Source organism: Balearica regulorum, chromosome 2, assembly GCF_011004875.1.
Source record: "Balearica regulorum gibbericeps isolate bBalReg1 chromosome 2, bBalReg1.pri, whole genome shotgun sequence".
Classification (NCBI taxonomy): Eukaryota; Metazoa; Chordata; class Aves; order Gruiformes; family Gruidae; genus Balearica; species Balearica regulorum.
Window position 1 is genome coordinate 29654782 of NC_046185.1, and position 7503 is coordinate 29662284.

Sequence of the window (7503 nt, forward strand, 5' to 3'; positions counted from 1 at the left end):
TAGGACTTGAGAAATGTGCTCTCAGTTCTTGACTCTTTTGCCAATGTGGCCTTGGGAAATCACTCTGTTCTTTGATCTGCCAGCACTAACGTGTTAATATTTTTCCACTCTGTGTTGTTTATAGGGCTTAAACCAATTAGGACTTTGGCACTGAAAACACCTGGCACTCTGGCATGCTTGGAGCTTTTGATTCTAAAATTGCTCCAAGCAAATCTTGTTCAGCCTCTGACTCTTTAAAATGTCTAAATTCACCTGTCATTTGGTTTCAAAATTTTCCAGGTGGTTTGCTGGATTTCTGCCTGTCTTTTGCCTAGCATTGTCTCAGTCTGAAGAAGTTAGAGACTGAGCTTAACCTCACTTAGGAGCAGGAACTGGTGCAACTCCAAGTTATTTCCTGTCATGCAGAGTCACTCTGTACATCTGCAAGAAGTCTAGAGACCTAAAATCTGTTGGTTTCAGGGCCCACTTTCATCTGGTTTCCAGTGTCTCAGACTTGCAAGTTCATGCCTTAAAATTATGCTGGTTAGGACATTTCATTGAGCCTGGATTGTTCAGCAGCCAGCCAAAACTATTTCAGTTCTTTCACTGCTGGCTATAGATAAAGAAGAGGTTCTGGCAGCAGAGACCAACCCCAAGATCTCCCTGCTGAGGGATTTAATTGATAAGTTAATGTAGTTGTTGGCATCTGTGCCTAGGAGCAGCCTCCTGTTCCAGCATTGGATAGCCCACTTATGCTCCTGAGAAGTATAGCTGTGCTCTGCACGTAGGATTTGCTGTTCATCAGCAGTTTATGTTTCTTTGCTCAGTATGCAGGATCGACTTTGAATTGCTTAAGCTGTCCAGACAGTACATGGGAAGAAATAAATCTTCATGTTAGGGCACCCTGTGAAGTGGCCGTGTACCTGGCAGTCTTTCAGTTTGTAGCTCTTAGATTGTGTGCTCTGATGGTGGGTGAAGGGACTCATTATCTTGGTTAAGACCTATAGGCATTGTAATACAAATTAAAACATACCTACATACCTACCTACCTCACCTATTTTGTAAGTAAAATCAAAGAGTAGAACATATTTGAAAGCTTCTACATTTTAATTGCTATCACTTCATTAGAATACAAGTGAGTATTGTTTGGTAAATATGTTTTGTCTGCAGCATTTCAGAGGCTCATTACTCATATGAAACTGTATTATCACTTTTATTCCCTAAGAGCACAAAGCCTAAGTAGAAGAAAAAATGTTGCAGTAGTTTAAAGCTGTTAGAAGCCAGAGAGCTGGGTCAACTTTGTCCTCTATCATTCTCCTCAGATGGTACATTCCCCATATTATCAATCTCAACATTTAAACAAAAGAAGCAGCTGGCTAAAACTGAACCTAACCGTGATTAAGGTAATGCTGATTATGGTTGTACATGCATGGATTCTGTACCTCCTTGGTTGTTGTCGCTACTTTAAACTCTGGTTTGTATCCTTCCCAGTGTGTATAGCCATAGTTACTAAGCAACTGCAGTAAACTCTTCAGCATTAGGGGTTTTGCTTAAAAATACTCTGGGATATTAAACCCTATCTATGTATTTCACACCCAAAAATTAGGGTCTGTATATTGTTCTGAGCTGCCATTTACAAAATTTCATTGTCTGTTATTTCTCACAAAATGGCAATTCACTGCCTGTCCTGCTCCTGAGAAACAATGGAAACATCAGATGAGCTTAGCTTGCCTAGTGATCCTTACTGCTTAACTCTCCTATACGGGCAAATCTTGTCTGATACCATTCATTGGGTGATATTTAAGAACAATGTGGATCTTCCCATAGCAGTGATTTTCTTTAGGAGTTGGAAGTCCTGGCTGTCAAGAAAGGGGCTTCTGAGATTAATCCTGTACACAGTTCCTTAAGAGGACAGCAGACTTTTTTTTTTCGTTCTTGAGATAATTAGGGCAGCATACGGACTTAGTGTAATTCCAGTCAGTAGTGCCCATTAGTAAACCACTCTTCCCACCATGTATCGGCTTTGTGTTTGATTCTAGTATTTGCTCTGGTTTTATAACCCTAGAGTTTAAATATCCCACTCCTAAAAATGCATATGGCATCCATAAAGTTGTTCCAGTAGATATGGAATACAGCAGCTTGCATCCTAAGTAATACTTATAAGAAAGAACTTTTTAGTTTCTTGATTTGCTGTTCGCCATCCTATTTTCCTGCTAGGTCTCAAATCCAGTTCAGGGCTGTAGAGTACACAGGACTCTGAGTTCTTGCATGAATGGTTGCAATCTGTTTTAGTAACTTTTATTTCTTTTGGAGTTTGTTCCAAGAAATGTGGAGCTGCCCACTTTAAGGACAAGACTGGACAGCTAGATGGAATGTTTGTTCAAGGTCCGGCCCACACCTCTTGAAGACTTGTGCAATGAAACATTTGATTTGCTGAGAGACACTTAGATAAAATAGCATTTAGTGCACATGTGATTAGAATGAGTAGGTCTGATTGGAAAGACAGGCATTTTGATCCGTGGGTTAATACTTTGGGCAAGGGTTTGGTTTAATGCAAAACTTGGCTTGTGCTTTGGTAAGGATAAAGTCCCGAGAGATTAAGATAAACTACAAACTATAACTTATTTGTCATGATTCAATAGCAAGGACTGATCTAAAAACCGTAGGAGGAGAAAGCTGCACTGATATGATTACATTTAGACTGATGATATCCTCTGCTTCACGGTGGAGGTTGTGAACTGCTACTGCTCTTTTTAAGAGAAAGACATTAAAAAAGCTCACACCTTTAAATGATAGACTCTTTGCATTAGAATGATAGAAATAAGGCTTTGATATGTAAGTCAGGACACAATTTTGTGCAGTCACTTTTACTAGAATGCTTTAAGAGCAGTGTCTTTCACTGGTTCAGGTGGCTTTCACTGTTTGGTTTCGGAATGCATATATTGAGCCAGATGAGGAGGGTTCATGCAGCTGGGTCCCAATATACTAAATTGAATACATCTGTTTAATTAGTCAGATGGTCAAACCTCTGAACCTGAACTGAAATACACCTACTCAGAAGTGCGCTAATTGTAGGTTATGAAGACCAGAGAGGGAAGTAGTGATAATAGTGTTGGCAGAACTTCTCAGTTATCGTCTCCTGCTGACAAGGAGCAGTAGAGAAATTTGCTCGAAGAAATTGGTAGCATCAGCCATCGGCACTAATGCAGCTAAGGGTTCTAAGAAGATGTTCTCTTTCTCAGTCAGCTGCTCAGTGCTTTGTGACCTGCGCTGGGCACAGTGACCGTGCTGGTTCCCTACCTAGCACAGCAGTTCTTCCCGGCATCCTCATCCTCGCTGCTGCGGGACACTACAGCAGTCTGCCACGCTGGGCAGCTCGAAGGACAGGTTCAGGTTTTGCTCCTGTATACAGCTCACACAAACACAGCAGCTTCCTCACCCCAGAGGTTCTAACCCTGATCCCACTGAATTCAGTAGGAGCATTGTCATTTTTTTCCTGTAGAGCAGATTAGTGGACTATTACCTACAGTAGCTTTTACTGTATGTATTTATATGCTTTTGTTAAAACATTTGTTTTCTGTGCCATAAAACGATTTTATAACATATTGTTTAGAGTCATTTGGAATTTGTTTGTGGTTTTAGTACATCTACGAAAATCATAATATTTGCTATAAATAAACTTCATCTGTTTTCTTTTGGCTCCTTTGGCTTCTGCACATTTGTAATAGTGTTAGTACTCCCTCTTCATGTAACAGATGATAGATAAAACACCAGTTTTGTAACAGTTATGATGGTTCAATCCTATCTTTTGCTAATATATATATATATTTCATTAAACCACTTCTGTTGAAGCTCTGTTTGAGGGGGGAAACTTTTTAAAAGAATAATTTCAGCTTTTTGAATTTTTAAAATTTCCTTACTGAGGGCAGAAAATATGTGGCCTTCTTGTCTTTGTTTCTTGGTTTGTCCAGATAAGGGACAGCTTTTGTCCCCAAATTCTGCCGTACTCAAGCTTCTTTGGGTTTTTTGGTTAATACAGGCAGAGGTTGTAAACAACAGTGGTATAGTATTGTTATAGGTATAAAGAATTTTTATGAGCTTAGATCAGGCCTGTAATTATCTGAGTGCTTTCAGTTGCCTCTTGTGCTGTAAAGTGTGAAGAGAATGTGGTACTTGTCCCGAAGAACTGGTGATCAATCAATTTAGTTAAAAATGTAGAGTTTCATTTGCTATATTTGACGTTAGTGGATTTTATTGCAGATCTTTCAAATGTTTTAATTGTTCTTTACATTTCCACTGGAAAAAAGTGTTGTGAAGCAACATTTTTTAGTTTGTTCTAGACTGATTTACCCTGTGTTGGCGCTCTCGATTTCTAGCTGGTGTGTGACTCAATAGAAAATTTTGTAGTCAATGCCCGTGTGTGTGTGTGTACATGCATGTGCATATAACAAAACAGAAGTTTAAGAGAACAATACGGTGCAAAAGAAAAGCAGTATATACATTTTCAATATAATACTAACGAGATAAAAATACTTAGTTTTTCTAGATTGGAAAACAAGAAAATACGGCCATTATTTTGTCAAGGACTTTGCGACTTCTCCCTGCTCCTTCTCAGGCTCAGTCTGAGTTGCTGTTACACGTTATAAGTAGCAAGGTAGAACACGTAATGAACTACCATAGATTATATTTTTGTTAAGTAATGCTTAAAAGCATCGGAGAGTTCCCCGTTCCCTGTATCTGCACAAGAGAACTGTCCCGAAGCTGACAGAGAAGAACATGCAGCAACTTGGACTGTGTGTGAAAAGGGGCACGTACAACAAAGTTACAAGATCCTTTGTATGGAAATGACCATTTTCTTCCATTTCAAAAATATAACAATTAGTTTCACCTTGTTAGTATTTTCTTGATAATAAATAACCTATACAGTTTTGTATGATATTTTCCTGTTAAACTTCACTGCATTATGCCACTGCTACATGTCAATATTAAGACAGCAAAAAAAGATTTCAGCAAGCTTTTTAAAATGCTGGTGACAATAGATTCCACCATGCCTGAGGATGAGAGCCACCCCTGGGTATGTCATTTTATGGCAGACAATAATTCCAAAGACAGAGTTAAAAAACAAAAGCAAAACCAGAAATTCTGTGATAATCACCTCCTTATGAGACTCTGCTTTTTAATCATTTTTAAGGTTGGAGTTTCAGGCCTATGTCTTCCAAGAGACTCAGAACTTTAAAGTTTCATTTTAACAGATGAGTTATGCTATAAAAACAGCACCTGTCAGTAGGCTCGTGACTTATATTTATTGCAGTTATCTGTTCCATACTTTCAGAGCAATTAGGTTTTTTTCTCTTAACTCCTAGAGAAGCTCCAAACTAACAGAAAATAGAGTGTTCATTTTTCTGGCTTGCACACTAAGATGGGATTGTCAATGACTGTTTTCCACATCTGGAATGTTTGCATTAACACTGCCACCTGAGTTATGTGGGTTGGAATGTTGTTGTTTTGTTTTTTTTAATTGAAAGTCCCAATAAATATGGATTCCAGATAGGCAAAAGTTTCTCACTGTGTGTAATCGATATGAAAACTTTTACCTGCGTTCTTTGAGAGGTTTGTCGTGCTATTTCTTGAATCCTATTTCTTATTTACTCTGTCATTTGGGAAATATCCCAATATATTGAATGATTTTCTGTATGTTTGAGATGAGTTTTTGTGTCATGTAAACCATTTTAACTGCCTGGTAGATATTCATGCCATTTGTCACGTCTTTTTTCTGTGATTTATATTACACCAATTCTCTGCAGCCTTTGGCAAAGCAATTCAGTTCTCCAGCTCAGATTGGACTTTGTCTTATCTCTTGTTTAAACCATTGTAATAAACTTCATGCTAACAGCTTTATAATTCTGATGCAAATCCAAGTGATGGACAGCTATCACTCCATTGACATACTTTGGATCTGCTGTTTTGGTCTTAAGTAGAATTGTTGAAGTGTAATTTAGGCATGCTTAGTAAAAATAGAAAGCATCATATTGTCATGTATGAAATAATATTAAGTTACACAATATTAGCTTTCATATCCATAAATGTGCAGAATAAGCCAAGTACGGTATTGGATTGTTTTTCGCGTTACCTGAAAGTTGTGCTGGAATTGATAGAACCAGAATAAGTCTACTATTGTCAACTGGCTGTGAGTCCAGAGGTGGTCTTAGGACCACACTCTGATATGATTCATCCTATAAATCTTCAGTTCCTAACACAGACACAAGCTGTCATTTGTGCAGGGAGGAGGGATCGGGCATGGGAAACATCACACGCTGCAGCCCAGTCCATCCACAGTTCAGTGCTGCTCAGCTGTTGGTGAGCAGGTGGCAAGCACGTCAAGCCCCAGGTACAGCAAAGGATGGGAAGGAAAGACTGACAGTGCTCAGAGCTCAGCAGAAGCTCGTTGCTGCCCCAGCTTTTCATCTCTCATAGAAGACACGGGCAAAGGGGCATAGTCAGCATAATCATATCAAATAAATTTGTCTGGATAGGCTTCGCCATTTAAGAGCGTGAACACAAGTTTCTGTTGTTTGCGAGGTATAAGGAGGAACAAGCTCATTGCCTTATATTCCCCTATCCTACAAATTGACATTATCATTAGGAAGTTAATGATGCTTGCAGTAGTGATTTTGGGATGCGGACTTCCATTGTAAGAGCTTGTTAGAGATGATATATGACCATATATTTTTTTTAATATTTGTACATATATACACACCAGCATGAAGACTTACTAACAAGAGAGTGAAGTAAATTTTATTATTTATAGAAAAAGTTAGTTGTTTGAGGGCTCATAACTTTAAAGTCCCAATTCCTTTCTTAGTCCATTGCTTCTCTTATTCTTAAACTGAATATAAGCAACGCCTAGTACATCCTGTCCTTACTTAGCAAACATCTAGAAACTTGTTTTGAAAAAAGCATCAATCAACATTGATGCTGTCCTTTCCATAGTCTAAAGACCAGTTCTGGTGACAACACAATCATGTAAGCTGCAATTCCTGCTCATTTCTTTCTGAGCCAACAGTGTCCACAGACTGTAGCAATAGCAGCTGCGTATCTTCCCTGGCACAGAATGATTTAGGGTGGAGAGCAGATTCTTTCCCCTTCAAATCACTTCAGAAAATTCTTGGCAGGAGGCCAGCTGATTTGTTTTGTTCAAGTAGGGAAGTTTGATTTATCAGTACAGAAAAAGTATTCATACACTCTGCTGAATTGTATTAATTCAGTTTCTGTGTCCCAGACCAGTTGACTTTGTTATTCTTCTGCTCACAATTTTTTTAAATGCAATTACTAAAAAAATATAGAAAAATGTGAATTTGAGAGAATGTAGCCCTATGACTTTCTTCATTACAGTTTGTGATACAGTTTGCAATTCAGGTGTGAATTGGAAAGTGTTAGTCACAGATTGGACTGGGAAATACAAATTAAGAAATGCAAGCTAGTAAAAGCAGTGCAAGGAAGCAACTACACATGCCAAAATGAAAT